Below are 16,576 nucleotides of genomic sequence, written 5' to 3' on the forward strand. Positions count from 1 at the left end.
GGTGCCTGCCGCGCCTCGCTCAGCCAGTGAGCGGGAACCGGTCTGTATGTGGGATCTGAACCCTCGGGCGGGAGTGCCGCCGCGCTGGCCCTATCAGTTTTTACTTTTATGATTAGCGCTTTTTGCGTGCTAAAAAAAATCTTTGCCTATCCCAAGGTTGCAAAGATTTTCTCCTACAATTTCTTCTATAAATTTTATGGTTTTAGTTTGTATATTTAGGTCTATGAACCTTTACAAATTAATTTTTGTGTATGGTGTGAGATAGAAATTGAAATTCATTTCTTTACATACAAATATTCCATTGTTTCAACAACATATGTTGAAAAGAGTATCCTTGGCCAGCCCATGGCTCACTCGGGAGAGTGTGGTTCTGATAACGCCAAGGCCACGGGTTCAGATCCCATATAGGGATGACCGGTTAGCGCAATGGGTGAGCGTGGTGCTGACAACACCAAGTCAAGGGTTAAGATCCCCTTACCGGTCATCTTTAAAAAAAAAAAAAAAGAAAAGAGTATCCTTTCCCCTATTTAATCACACTTGAGCTGTTGTTAAAAATCAATTGACCATGTATGTTATCGGAGCTAGAGCAACTTTGGCAGTAGGAAATGAAGATTAAGAGTTCGGTTTGGGGGCCGAGCCCATGGCGCACTCGGGAGGGTGTGGCGCTGGGAGAGCAGCAGCGCTCCCGCCACAGGTTCGGATCCTATATAGGGATGACCGGTGCGCTCACAGCGCTCACTGGCTGAGCGCAGTGTGGCCGGTCTCAAAAAGGATTAAAAAAAAAAGAGTTCAGTTTGGAATGTAAATTTGAGATATCTGTGAGACATCCAAGTGGAGATGGCAAAGTGATTGGCATTCAAAAAAGATGGAGATACACATTTAGTAATCATTGGCATATAAGTGTTATTTAAAGCTATGGGACTGGATGAGATCTCCTACAGAGAGAAAATAAGAGGGTTTAAGGCTGAGCCTTGAGAAAATCTCACTCAGAGGCAGAGCTGAACAGCTAGCAAAAGAGATTGAGAAAGAATGGCAGGACAGGTGGAAGGAATGATCTAGGTATTAGAAGAAAAACTGGTAACCACTTGAGAGGTAAAATAAGAATTCAATTAGTGCATTAATTCATTCAAAAATATTTATTAAACACCTACTACATGCCAAATACTGTTGGTGCTAAGGATACAACAATAAACAAAGTTCCTGCCCTTGTAGAGATTATCATCTAGAAGGAGGAGACAGACAACAAACAAACATATGTCAAGTGGGATAAATCCTGTGGCGAAAAGTGAAGCACGATAAAGGAAATAGGGAATGCCAGGGCTTGAGGTGTAAGGCTGCTTTTTTACATATGGTGATCTCTCTGATAAGGAGACATCTGAACAAAGATCTGAAATAAGTGAGGAAGTAAAACGTGAAGATTCAGGAGAGTATTTCAGATAGAGGGAACAGCAAGGAAACTAGTAGGGATGCAGCAGAGTAAACAAGGGGAGACAGGTAGATCATGAAACTTATCTGGCTACTATCTGGAGAACGGATTATAAGAAATCAAGGGCAGAAGCAGGAAAACTAGTTCAAAGGAAGCTTTTACAATAATCCAGGGAAGAGATTATAATGATGGTGTGATGGTCAGTTTTGTGTCGGCTTGCCTAAGCTACAGGCAAGCTTATTCATTTGGTTATTCAATCAAACATTAACCTAAATTGTTGCTGTGAAGAAATTCCACCTATGGAGAGTTCCAGCCTGTCTTTTTTGACAACCTAGCCTATAGACGTCAGACTTGCCTAGCCAGTCTCCATAATCATGTAAGCCAATTCCTTGCAATAAATATATCTCCTATTGGTTCTGTTTCTCTGGTTCAACTGCGACTGATACAGATTTTGGTACCTGGAAGTGTCATGCTGCTGTAACAAATACTTAAAAATGTGGAAATGGTTTTGAAATTGGACAATGGATAGAATTTTTCAAAACATGACAGAAAAAGCCCAGATTACCTTAAACAGACTGTTAGTAGAAATATCGACATTAAAGGTGCTTCTGGTGAGGGCTCAGAAGGAAGTGAGAAGCAAAATAGAGAAAGCCTATATTGCTTTAGAGAATACATATATCTTCATAAACAGAAGGTTGGTATGAATATGAATGTTAAAGGTAAGGGCTCAGAAGGAAATGAGGAACATGTTATTGGAAAGTGAAAGAAAGACAATCCTTGTTATATAGTGGCAGAAAACTTATCTGAATTGTGTCCAACAATTGTGTGGAAAGCAGAACTTTTAAGCAATGAATTTGGATATTTAGATGATGATGAGATTTCCAAGCAACATATGGAAGGTGCAGCCTGGTTTCTTCTTGCTTATAGTAAAATGTAAGAGGAAAAATAAATTGATGAGAGAAATGTTAAACAAAAAGAAACCAGGGTTTGATTATTTGGGAAATCCTCAGCTTATCTAGATCACAAAAGATGCTAAGATTAGTAGATTCACGATTAAGAAAATAAAATGTGGAGAGAAAGCCAAGGTTGTGGCTGGGCAACCTTTTACTAGTGCTGAAGAATAAGCATGTGACTCATGGATAACCTCAACCAACCATAAGCAGGAGCTAGGAATAGGGATGGGATTATGCAGGAAAGTTCTATGGAGGACCCTCTTGTCTAATGACAAGAATCCCTGAGATATACGTGAGACCCACAAGGTTTCCGAAAATGTTTTATCAGCAGAAACACTGCCAGCTTGGGCTGAAAGGACAGAGAATGAAATAAAGGAAGGCTGTTGAACTACCAAAATTCTACATGCAGGAAACAGGCTAATAAAACCACTCTTCCAGCCATAAAAAGGAAGGATATTCTGACACATACTATAACATGGATGAACCTCAAGGACATTATGCTAAATGAAATAAGCCAGTCACAAAAGACAAATATTGTATGATTCCACTTACGTAAGATACTTAGAGTAGTCAAAAATCACACACTGAAAGTAGAATGATGGTTACCAGGTGGCTGGAGGAAGGATAGAATGGGGCATTATTGTTTAATGAGTACAGTGTTTCAGTTTGGCAAAATAAAAAGTTCTGGAGATGGATGGCGGTGATGGTTGCACAATAATATGAAGGCACTTAATACCACTGAATAGTACACTTAAAAATGGTTAAGATGGTAAATTTTAAATTATGTCTATTTTACCATGATTTTTAAAAACTGGGGGAAAAAACTACTCAGCTGCAAACATATGCTACCCTTCAAGAAAGATGAAGGACAACTCTTAGGCTAGAACCACAGGCCCAGAGGGCACAGTCTGGAGCCATAGAGAATGACCCCTAGGCTTTGAAAACTAATAAAAATTTTCCCTGCTGGATTTTGAAATTGCTTAGGACGAGTGATCCATTTATTCCTTGAATCCTCTCCCTTTCGGGATGGGAATGTCTACAACTGTATACTACGCACATCCCACCACTGTATTTTGAGAATGAAAAACAGGATGATGACATTTTAGATTTTTGAGCTGGTGATATTCAGAAGAGATCCTGGACTTGAGTTGACACTGCAATGGGTTGAGTCTTCTGGGGATGTTAAAATCAGATGAATTTATTTTGCATTTGGGATTGATGTGAATCTTTAGGAGCCAAAGAACTGATTATGTAGGCTGAAAAATGGCCCCCCCAAAATATACACATTCTAATCCCTGGAACCGGTGAATGTTACCTTACATGGCAAAAAGGGGAGAGGGGGAGTGTGTATTTGCAGATGTGATTAAGGATTTTGACACGGGGAGGTTATCCTTGATGGGCCCTAAATGCAATCCCATTTCCCTATAAGAGAAAAGGAAAGTAGAGAGAGATGAGGAGAGAGAGACTTGGAGATACCGGCCTTGAACACTGAAGTGATGCTGTCACAAGCCAAAGAATGCCAGTAGCCACCAGAAGTTGGAAGAGGTAAGGAACAAACTTGCTCTCCCCTCAACCTCTAGAAGAAACACAGCCCTGCTGACACCTTGATTTTGGCTCAGTGAAACTGATTTCAGATGTCTGACCTTCAGAACTGAAAGAGAATAAATATGTGTTGATTTAAGCCACCATATCTATAGTAATTTGTTACATTAGCCACAGGAAACAAAACTAATACAGATGGCTTAGACAAGGGTGATTATGGTAGAGGCAGTGAGAAGTGATCAGATTACTGATATACCTTGAAGACAGAGCTAACAGGATTTGTTAATGTACTGGATTCTATGAAGTGGGAAAAAAAGAGAAGATGACTTCAAGGTTCTTGCCTGAGTAACTAGAAGAGTTACCATTTTACTAAGCTAGGGAAAACTCACTCACTTGGAAACAGGCAAGTCAGTAGTAATCACAGTAAAAACTGTTATAGAAGAATCTGAGGCTGGATACTAGATTAGAGAGGGTTAAAAAGTCCAGGTTACTATGTTCTTATAATTTACTTTGAATACTGTTTTGCTCTCCTCTGGTTATGTTATTCATTTGTTCACTGCCCTCCCCTCTGCTCCAATCTTTAATAGACCAACTTCAAGTAACAAGTTGATTAATTCTCAAGTGGACTGAAGAAAATATATTCAGAACACTGCCTTTTAAGCAAAGGGAAGACAGGATCAGGTTTCATTCATTCAACAAGTATTTATTAAGCACCTTGTATATGTCATGCCAGGTACTATGCTGGATGCTGGGAATATAGCAGTGAAAAGACAGACATGATCCCTGAAGAAAAACATAAAATAAATAATAACACAATTATTTAATTGTAATCATGGCTAGTGCTACAAAAGAAAATTTCTGGGAGCTATGAAAATTAACACATACTGAATGTCTATTATGTGCTAAATGCTTCACATGCAACTTAATTTACATCTCACTACTATCCTATGAGGAAATTAAAATTCAAAAAGATTAATTCCCTTATCTAAGATCACGGAGCCAGTGAATGGTAGAGCCAGGATTGAAAAGAAGTGCATTCAACTCTAAAACCCATTACTATCTCCAAAATGTGAGGAAACCTACTGTGCTTTCTAAAAACAAAACAAAGTGCCTAGAAAAGGTAGAGGGTTATGTGGGTAAAGTTTTGAGAAGCCCTGCTCTAGAAAGAGCTTTGTAAGCTTTCTAAGCTCATCTGATGAAGGTGAATTTTGGAAGGTATTCAAAAATCCCTTAACACTCTCCAAATAGAACAAAAGGTTACACTATAATTAACTCAGTTTTATTTAGGCACCCAACAGGTTATTAGACATGTTGAAAATAAAATGTCATAAAGAGCTTGTCTAAATTGTACAAGTCATGCCCAGTTTTCATACATACCAATTCTGCCATGTTCACCTTCAGAATTAGCTTTCAGGTAAAGGTCAAAAAGAAAGAAATAAAAAAGGCCAATCATGCCACAGAGTGTCTGATGTGGGAAAATGATTAAATAATCACATGACTCAGGGTATACAAAGACTTATAACAGATATCATACAAATGAGCCATACCATCCTATGAACTTCTACTGGATAAAGGAAATCTTTAAATTTATTTCATTTCAAATCATTACTGCATGATATCATTATGTTCTTGGTTCCCTGTTCTCATTCCAGGACCTCCTCTTCCCCCTCAAAAAAACCTAAACAGAAATATAAGATAATGTAAAATGGTTCACTGAATGTATAAAATAGAATAAAATACCACAACAGCTTTGCCTTCAATGCCATGACCTTAGGGCATATACCTGAAGTGTTGGATTTAAAGAGTGAAAGGCTCCTAAACAGAAATTTTAGTTCAAGTGATTTCTTTTCATTAAAAGTGATTATCAGGGGCCGGCCCTGTGGCTCACTCGGGAGAGTGCGGCGCTGGGACCACAGCGGCGCTCCCGCCGCGGGTTCGGATCCTATATAGGGATGGCCAGTGTGCTCACTGGCTGAGCACGGTGCGGGCGACACCAAGCTGAGGGTTGCGATCCCCTTACCAGTCATGTTAAAAAAAAAAGTGATTATCAGGCTGGCTGGTTACTCAGTTGGTTAGGGTGCAGTCAAGGGTTCACATCTCCATACTGGCCAACCACCAAAAAAAAAGTGATTGTTACATATACCAAGAAAGAAAATGACCCTTACTTTTAATGTCTAAATTCTATTTTTCCATCTCTACATCTTAAAGAAAAAAAAAAAAAGACAATATATATGGCAAACTCAAAAAGACAACTCGTACTTTAAATATATCCATCATATAACTACATACAAAATCAGCAATAAAGCAAGTTTCAACCATAACACCACTCTAACACCAAAATACAACATGATGATATATCCTGAAGTATAAGGAGAGGACAACTTCCCAAGTTCCTGGAAATTCTGTGGTAATGAAAATATGTACAAATTAACCACGATTAAGAGACCCTGGCATCAATTACACCATTAACAATTAAAAAGATACTGAAACACTGACAAAAATTCTAAAAATTTGGACTCTATGGTATGCCCTTATTTGGTAAGTATTTACTGAGCAATTTAAGATGTGAAGTCACTCTTATTATAGTTTTCCATTTTAGGAATGGCAACAAGATACACATAAAGAATATTACAAAGAATATTTTGAGATCTGTAATACTTCGATTACTACCACAAAGACTTCTCAGTATAATTAACATTTTCACTATGTAAAAGACATTGAACAGGAACATCTTATTAAATGCAAAGTTAAGCACTTCACATATTTTATTCTGCAGGAAGACAGAATTGCTTAATTCATAGAGAGGTCTCGATTCAAACCTTGCTGTGATCTTCCTAATTATAATTAGTTCCTTTCTGCAAGTTTCTCCTTTGTCATCTGCAAAATGGTTCTACCACTAATTTGACAGACTTGGTATTAGGACTAACGAGGCAGCACAATAACTACCATTAACCAGATGACATTGTTCCTTCCCTTTAAATTTCTCCATAATCCTTATAACAACTTCATGTTGTTAAGAATTAACTCCATTTTACAGATGAAGAAACTGAATCACAAGAATGTGAAATAGTGAGACTTTGGTTACACAGCTTGTAAATGTCAGTACCCATATGTGCAGAACTTGACATATTACCTCACTGGTCTGATTATTTTACTCTCTCATATTAGGGAGTTTAGAATTTTTTTCAAATTATACCCTTTACACTTTAAATTCTGATACCAGAACAAAGATTTTCCAAAAAACCAAAGTCACCAATAATTTCCACTCATAATTTTAGAGGACAAAAACTTGTAAATAGCCCACCTGTCTTCAAATTCAGTAACAAATAGATATAATCTGGATTTCAGAATGAACTATCCAAATTACTCATTACCAACTCTCATTTACACAGGGAGTGTTTTATAAATGCATATTAATAAGAGTGAGTGGGGAGTAAATGAACCAGACATACCACAAAAGTAAAAATATGATACGTGAAGAAAAGTAAAAGAAATTTCCACAATGCTCATTTTCCCAAGAATTCTACAGATCTTCTATTATTATTATACGAGCCAGACTTAAACACCAGGTGAGTAACTGGCTTAGGCTCAGCCACTGGACTGTTGTGGAACCTCAAACCATGTTTAACTTCTCAGTGCCTCTGCCCAACTAAACAATGAGAGAGTTGGATTTGAGTCACTGAGCCACAGGACTGAAGGCAACTTAAGCAATTACTTCCACCCAGGGCACACTAGCAGATCACTCAATTTCTGCTTTAATATCTGCAATGACACTTAGTTCAATTATCTCCTCTCTTCACAGATATATGAGGAGTCTTCAAAAAGTTCATGGAAAGATTTATATTATCTTTAAATTCTATTTTTCCATGAATTTTTTTTTCCCCCTGACCGGTAAGGGGATTGTAACCCCTGGCTTGGTGTGGTCTGCACCACGCTCAGCCAGTGAGTGCACCGGCCATCTCTATATAGGATCCGAACCCCCCCTGACCGGTAAGGGGATTCTAACCCCTGGCTTGGTGTGGTCTGCACCACGCTCAGCCAGTGAGTGCACCGGCCATCCCTATATAGGATCCGAACCCGAGGCCTCGGCGCTACCAGCGCTGCACTCTCCCGAGTGAGCCACGGGGCCGGCCCTTTTCATGAACTTTTTGAAGTATCCTTGTACAGTTAATATTTTTAAGAATCTCTGAGGTTTTTAAGTAAGTGGAATCCATGTTTTTCTTTTATACAAAATCAGAGATTTGAGGCTTCAAAGTTGTAGAAAGCTTAATCCATTTCTATTTCCACTGCCACTTCCTTTCATCCTGAGGTAACGAACCTACTTTACCAGGAAGATGATTAATTCTTCTGAAGAGTTTGTCCAGACTGATGGGGTTTCATACAATCTGTCCTTTCAATTCCTAAACTTCTATACTCCAGATTTAGACACTTCTCTTAATTTAGTTTTCTGTACCTTTTAAATTCCCTCCAGATTAACCTTGTCCCTCAGACTTAGCATATAGGTTCTCATTCTAGGTGTTTTTACCATGGGTCCTAGTTCCACCTCTAAGCTTTTTTGAAGCATATGCACCTTTAAGTACAGAACTGCTTCTGGCTAAACCCATTCAGCAGATAGAGGATCCAGTAATCCAAAGAGGGACAAGAGATAAGAGATACTCTTAACAGGCAACTGTGCACTGTCTGGGTCTTCTATATACTGTGGAGTTCAGCTAAATGAAGCCATTGATTGGTTCACTCTACTTCGTGAAATTAAAATCATCTAGATGTACATACTAGAACTAGAAAAACTGATGCTGAAACAGCAATAGCTGACATTTAAATACCTCTTTCTGAATACTCATATCATTCTGCATTCATTCATCTTCCTCACTCCAACCCTATTCACCCACAGTTAATGCTATGCTACTGCCAAAAACCAGTAACAATGATCATGATAATCATGATGATAATGATGTGCATGTAGAACTGTTCCGAGGATATTTTTAATTTACTTAATCCTCACAGCAGCAATATAACACAGGCACTATTATTATTTTACAGTTATTTTGTCACAGAGAAGATAAAGTCACACACACAGCTAACAAGTGGAGCCAGGACCAACCAAGGCAGTCTGAATCTAGTATTTTTGCTGTTAACGATTTATACTCTGTGACTTCTTATCTACCACTCTAAATTACTGTTTTCTTCAATATCAGAAAAATGACTCCACCCTCACCTTACACGTAGTCCTTAGTGTCAGTGCCAGCCTGGATTACTTAGAACATTTCATGTAGCCCTAATAGTGACCACTTCTACATTTCAGCCTATCATGTGGAGGGCACACAGTAAGTTCACAAGAAATACTTACAAATGTGCATTAAAACAATTAAACCTTTCCCAGTTCCCTCACCCTCCCTCCCTCCCTTTCCCTCCTCCTAACCCCTTCCTCTCCCTTCCGCAGCACTTAATACCTTTTTCCAACACTTAATACCTTTTTCCAACACTTAGTTTCTACTTTACACACTGTGGTGGCCAGCCTCCAGGATGGCCCCCAATGATCCTCACCTCCTGGCATTCACATCTTTGTGTAGTCCCTTCCCACAATGACTGGCCAGTAAAATACTGGAGAAATGATAGTATGTGACTTCTGAAACTAGGCCATAAAAGGAAATGCAGCTTGGTCTCTTGGATTACGTACTTATTCTGACAGAAGCTAGCTGCCATGCCAGAGGACATTCAAGTAGCTCTGTGGAGGGGCCCACATGGAGAGGAACTGAGATCTCCCACCACCAGCCTGCACCAACCTGCCAGCCATGTGAGTAGCCACTTTGGAAGAGGATCCGCCAGCCTCAATCAAGCCCTCAGATGACTGCAACCCCAGGTGATATAGTACTGCAATTTCTTGAGATTCCTGAGCCTGAACCACTCAGCCAAGCTGCTCCCAAATTCCTAACTCACAGAAACCATGAGAGATAATAAATGTCTTAAACACTAACTCTTTTTTTTTTCCTTTTTGTCTTTTCTTTTTCGTGACCGGTAACGGGATCGCAACCCTCGGTGTCGCGCCCGCACCGCGCTCAACCAGTGAGAGGACCAGTCTCTATATGGGATCCAAACCCTCGGCGGGAGCGCCGCCGCGCTCCCAAGCACCGCACTCTACCGAGTGCGCCACCAGGCCGGCCCTAAACACTAACTCTTGAGGTAACAGATAACTAACAGCAACAGACAACATACCCACTCTCCAAAACTGTAAGCTCCTTGAGAGCAGAGACTACTTCCTTGATTCTCAAAACTCCACTAAGGCCTTAGACATAAACAGTACCCATATTTGCTGAACTATGTCAGTGGTCTATTCCCTTTGTTAATGCTCCTTTTCCTCCAAAATGTATCCATTTATACACTACTCCCCATGCCTACACCACTTCGTCTACAATCCATCGATGTCTTCCCTTTTCTCCTTCAAGGACCTTCTGAACTATAACCTAACCAAAATTTTTTCCCAGCAGGAGGAGATGAAATCGTTCCTTATGTTGCTCAGTTCCAACTATCAACCCTAGCATTTATATAAAGGTGTACACACACATACAGTAAATATACATGTGTTCATATCCATCTTATATTCAACAAATATTTACTGAGCACCTACTGTATTCCAAAAACTGCTCTTAAAGAGGGAAACAAAAGAAATAAATGTCCTTGCCGTTAGGGAGCTTACAGTCTAATACACACTCTTGCCATAGTGTTTTCCCTAAATGTAATACAATAATCTTTGTTAATTTACTTCAAAATTCTGATTTTCTCTTTGTAAATTAATTGGTCATATGTCTACAATCCTTTTCTTTGGACATTTAAATAAATATTTAAGCTTCAGTCTCAAGAAGTCTGTAACAAACTTTGTAAAGTGCCCCACACAGTATCTATATGAATCAATGTCCTCCATTTTTACTGAATGCTCCCACAGGCCACACTTTTTAGGAAATACCACCACATTTATAAGTATAAAATAAATACCATTTGATAAAGATAATCTTTATTTATTATGAAGTCTTAACGACTCTAAATCAAATATGAAACATATTTCACAGAAAGTAATTTGTCATAGATGTAGTAAAATGATATTACAACATGGGTAGAATTTTTTAACCTCCTTTATATTTACATCTACAAAGCAGTGTTAAAAGGAAAAGAGCATACACTTTTAAGTCAGATTCGAGTCCTGGCTCTGTCACTGTGTAACCCTAGATGAGTTATTTAACTACCCTGAGCCTCAGTTTCCCTATCCTAAAGTAGAAGTAAAATTGACCTCATAGGGTTTTTGTGAGGAGTAAGGAATAAATAAAAAGCCTAACTTGATGCCTGTTATATAGTGAGCCTCAAGGAATACTAGTTTTCTTCACCTTTCCTGGGGCTTATAACTGCTATGTCAGAAGATTTGTCAGGAAACCTTTCTAAACACAGTTACTTCTGTTTGAAATGGTCCTCTTCTCCTTCATCTGAGTTGAGATTCACTTCAAACGCCGTCTTCTCTTTGATGCCTTCCCATACGTCCAAAGGAAAAGCTCCCTCGACTCTCCCGTACAATTCTGGGTTTGTACTTAGAGTTTATTTCAGTGTGTTACAATCACCTGTCACTTTCTGCCTTTCTCACTAGACTGAGCTCCTCATGAGCAGGAGCCATACCTCACTTATCTAGATAATCCCAGCTCTTAGAAAAACACCTGGCACATTACAGGTATGAAACAAAAGCTTGCTGAATGAATAAATGAAGTCATTACTTAAGTAGTATCCATAATTACTACCGGGTGACCCAAACTTTATGATTTTGTCCTTTATGGGCTAACATCCTGTTTTCTACTTTTTTTGAATCCCTCCCTCATAGCACTTGGCAGAGTATTAAGGACATGGAAAGTCTGCAATAAATACTTCTGGATGATGGAATACATATTTACTCTCCCATTCCTCATGATTTGATTTTAGATTAAAAAAACTTATCCTAGTGGATGTGACTTTTGGAAGCCTTTTTAAACAGGGGCTCTTCTTAACAGTTACTGGCAAAGAACTGAAGCAAATGCTAGAGTGAAACTATAGACACTTTTTCTTTGCATATGTTTTTTAAGAAACCAGTAATGGTTTGCTTCTTCCTAAATCATTTCATTAAGAAACTAAGTATCATAAAGCCCTTGGATTTGCTATGAAAAATTCAAAGGGGCTGGCCGGTTTGCTCAATTGGTTACAGCATGGTGCTGATAACACCAAGGTACAGGGTTCGATCTCTGTACCCGCCAGCTGCCAAAAAAAAAAAAAATTTAATAACTTTCAGCCAAAGGTTTCCCCACCCTGCAGTCATGGGGCTCTGTGCCAGCTGGCTGTACCACCTCACCTCTGGTAGGTGGCTGCTTTTCAACAGCAAAACTGCATAAATGAAATTTGGAGTTTTGGGGGTCTTGTAGATCAAAGCATGTAAGTTTAACTTCTTATTGAAAATAAAGCTTATGTTACAGGCTTTGACTTCATGTAGAAAAGATCCTGAAAAGATATCAAAAACTGGCAACTTGGGGACATTCCAGACATCTTATGGGTTTAAAACTATGTAAAAACTCATGAAGCACAGGTGTAATTTCATTAAAACATGTACGTGATATTATTTCACATTCCTGTATACACACACTTCATGCCAAGTATAGGCTGGCAGCAGTTAACTATCCACCAAAATGCTCTTTAGTTACGCTACGTAACAAGGAGAAAACAGAGAAATCGTAACAAAGCCAAGCTGAGCTAGTGCTTAAATACAAACTGGTCTACCAGTTGTTCTCAACATCCTAACAAACATTTCTTGGTCCCATATTATGTGCCAAGCACTGTCAAACATCTTATGTGAATTATTACATTTCATACTTAAAACAACTCTATGGGATAGGTACTACCAGTATTATTCCCATTTTTCAGATGAAGAAACTGAGGCCCAAGATCACACAGCTAGCAAGTGGCAGGTTTGGGAATCTGACTCGAAAGCTCCAGCCCTAGCCACTACAGAGCATCAGTGCCTTCTTATAGTTCCGGCCAGGGGGTAGGAAGGATGTAATCAAAGTGTCTTGACAGTCACTTTCTTAGAGGGTAAAGTTCTTAGCCGTCATTCAGCTTGCTACACAGGCATCAACAAGTCCAGGTGAGCCTCCTTGCCTAGGAATCCAGAGGACTGCATGTGGATCCTGACGGTTTGCACAAGATCCCAGAAAAAGCGCCCGACACCCAGTCCCTGCAGTCAAAACACACCCGGGGCGCAGCGAGGGCGGGAACCTCCGAGTCTCCCCACCCGGCGCAGCGCAGTTAGGCCAGGCGGTGCACAGGTGCACTGACACGCCCGAGTGCCCCGGCTCGGTGACCGCGGCTCAGCGACTCGGGCCCTCAGGGGAGGGGCGCGACGGGAAGGTGGCGGGGAGGAGGCCTGGGACGCGAGGCCCGCCCCGCCCGACCCCCCGAGAGTGCGCGCGCTGCGGGGTCGCGAAGAGAAAGGATGCTCCGGGCGGGGCGGGGCCGCGGTGGGGGAGGGGTCCCCTGCCCGGACTCTCACTCACCGCCTCGATCTCCTCCCGGCCCGGGCTCCGTGGCTTGCCCCGCTCCGGCTCCCGAGGCTCAACGTCCAGCCGGGACGCGCGGAGCTGGGGAAAAGTCGGCGAGAGCGGAGGGCGTGTGGCGAGCGCAGCCAAAATATAAAAGTTTAAAACACACAAATGGAAGAAAAATTTAAAATTTTAGAAATAATAATGTAATTAAAGTGACCAAATGGCAATGCCATTTAGATGTACTTATATCAATTCATGATGCCAAGGTTTTAGAAAATAAAGGCATCTTAAGTTTAAATATTAGGTGTTATAATCTATGGATTCTATCTCCCACCTCCCATACCGCCCGCTGGAGGAGTGACAGCGGCGCTGGCCAATCAGAGGCCTTAACGAGACGGGGATTGGCGGACTAAGGGGCGGACGCAGAAGGAAGGGGAATGAGAGGAGCGAGGACGGCGGCGCGACCTCCTGTGACTGACGGCACGGCGCAGCCAATGGGCGGCCGGGAGATGACCTCACCGCCCAGGGAAGTCTCGAACTGGCGGAGCCGCGGCGAGGAGGTGGGAGGAGGAGGTGGAAGGCGGCCGCGAGCCGGGGGCTGGGCGCCAGGGCCTTAAAGAGGCCTCAGCCTGTTGGTCACCCTGTCAAAGAAAGGGTGGCGTACCCGGCTCGACATCGCCAAGTTGCCAAGGGGTCAACGGTCAGCTAGCTGCGAGCAATTACTGCATTAGTCCTCCGGACCCCATCCAGATCCTTCTCGGGAGCTACAGGGTCTCCCCCTGGGACTCCTAAGTCGTTTATTTCAGTTTCACGCTTCCCAAAGAAGACGGTAAATTCCACCCTGGCCCGGAGCCCTGAATGTCCGTCACAGTTCCCGCCCCACCGAGGCCCGTCGCCTCGTTTCTCTGAGTCAGTTTCCCCAACGGTAAAAGGGAGGACACTGACCCCGACGTTCCCCTCCCTGCCTGCCTAGATTATGTTGAGATCACCAGCAGCCAAAGTGCTTTGGGCTTGGAGAAGGAACCCAGAAGCTTGTTTCGGGGGACTCCGGAAAGAGCACCCGTAAAAGGGAGGACTCCACTAGATGACTCCCAACGACTCCTGCAAGTCCAAAGTTGTCAAATGCTGATTCCTACTCTCTCCGGCATCCATTCATGGAGCGAAGGGGTGTGTGTGTGAGTGGGTGTGAGTGTGGGTGTGTGTACACGCAGAGGCCCCTCACTCAGCCGGACCTAATCCATGACTCCAACGAAAGGACAGAGAATATAGGCTAAAGGGGGAAACAAGCAAGACCCACTGTGGTAAGAACCGTGCTGGTGGCAGGCCCTTCGCAACCCCTTCCACCTCACCTTCACCCACCAGCGATGGGAGAGAGACTAGAAAAGGAGAAATAACTCCAACTTGGTGGGGTGGGAAAGAGGGTGAAGCGCTTCCCTGAAGGCTTCCTAGGGATCAGGTCACCAGGAGGACTCCAGCCTGGGAGGATGGAGTAGCTAGAGGAAGAAGGGAGCAGGGGCATTCTTCTAGATTTGGGGAGGATCAACGTGAAGGTACAAAGATGAAGAGGGGCAACTCACTTTTCTTTGCAGAGTTAGTTCTTATTGTGACCCCCTGTTCTCCCTCAACAGCTGCCCATTGGTATAAGTCTCAGAGAGAGGGCAGGAGAGGGTGCCACTCTATCAAACAGCTGCAAAAGAAAAAGTAGCCCTGGGTATTCCCAATTATTCATCTATAAGTCAGCTTCAAGTTCAGTACCACGTGCTAGTCACAGAATCTTAGAGTTAGACGGCATCCTTGTGGCCCCTTAGTCATACACCTTCCTCCAAGGCAAAAAAAATCTTTCCCCAAAAGCCCTGATAGTATTATTTATTCAATATATATATATATTTTTTTTAAAGATGACTGCTAAGGGAATCTTAACCCTTGACTTGGTGTTGTCAGCATCATGCTCTCCCAAGTGAGCCACAGGCCAGCCCTCAATAAATATTTTTTTGAGTAAGACGCTGAGGGAGTAAGACAGATGAGATACAGTCACTGCCCCGAGGGTGCTTACGCCACCACACTGAGGGAAGCTAAGGTACCTACCTTGGTGACTGCAACACCGGGCTGTGTATCCCAAATGTCATGACTAACAGAGGATGCAGAAGTAGGCATGCCTCAGGAGAGAAAGTTCTGCCTACTGGAATTGTTGGGGTGTGGCAGGTTTCCCCAAGATCAGACCTAGGTGGGGCATTCAAGATGGTGTCCACCCAGACTCAGCTCTCCTGAAAAACCCAAGGTAAGAAGGAAGCATAAGCGTTTTTTTGTTTTGTTTTGTTTTGTTTTTTGTCTTTTTGGTGACCAGCCGCACTGCGCTCAACCAGTGAGTGCACCGGCCATCCCTATATAGGATCCGAACCCTTAGCGGGAGCGCTGCTGCGCTCCCAGCGCCGCACTCTCCCTAGTGCACCACGGGGTCGGCCTATAAGCGTATTTTATTAGTCATGGAAAGAATGATATGCCCATTTGCAACAGAGACTACAGACAAGCTGCCCAGACGTTGCAAGTTCACCACCTCACAAATAGGCCTATTCTTCTTTTGGACAACTTAAATTTTGTGTGTGTATATATATATATATATATATATATATATACACATATATATATGTTATACATATAAAATGTTTATATATATTTCTTATGGATGATCTACCTGCCTCTAATCTCTGACCCTAGATCTTAATGTTATCCTCTAAATCTTCACAGAACATGTCTATTTCCACTTCACCCCTTTTCCCACACCCTCCACCCACCCCCCCAAAACAAGCGATAAAGTCCCTTTTTCTTGCCATTATTTCTCAAATGGTGGTTTCCATAGGCCTCGTTGTCCTAATGACTTCATGTGGACATCCTTCAGTTTATCAGAAATCTATTGGCAACATGTTATTTTTGTCCTTCCAACAAACATTCTCTTTCTTCTGGGAAGGGAACCCTAATTTCCTCTGGGGAACCACTGCACCCCACTCTTAGTCCATATGGCTGCCATGGGAGTGATTTTACTACTCACCTTTCCAGGGGTGAGCACGTGGCCCAGTCCTGACCAATGAAAGCATTCCCCCCCCCCCTACCAGTTG

At 41.9% G+C, this 16,576-nt stretch overlaps 1 protein-coding gene across 2 annotated transcripts in view; it reads right to left on the reverse strand.

The window, feature by feature from the left end:
• The window catches only part of MKL1 (megakaryoblastic leukemia (translocation) 1), a 188,817-nt gene extending 175,233 nt beyond the window's left edge, over positions 1–13,584 (reverse strand). Inside the window, exon 1 of one of the 2 annotated variants that reach the window (XM_008566683.1) lies at positions 13,476–13,584. The gene's annotated coding sequence lies outside the window, so the exon portion shown is untranslated. The remainder of the gene's footprint in view (positions 1–13,475) is intronic. The other variant, XM_008566680.1, reaches the window with a different exon arrangement.
• Positions 13,585–16,576: the final 2,992 nt, after the last annotated feature.

This window comes from Galeopterus variegatus, unplaced genomic scaffold (assembly GCF_000696425.1).
Source record: "Galeopterus variegatus unplaced genomic scaffold, G_variegatus-3.0.2 Scaffold262, whole genome shotgun sequence".
NCBI classification, from domain to species: domain Eukaryota; kingdom Metazoa; phylum Chordata; class Mammalia; order Dermoptera; family Cynocephalidae; genus Galeopterus; species Galeopterus variegatus.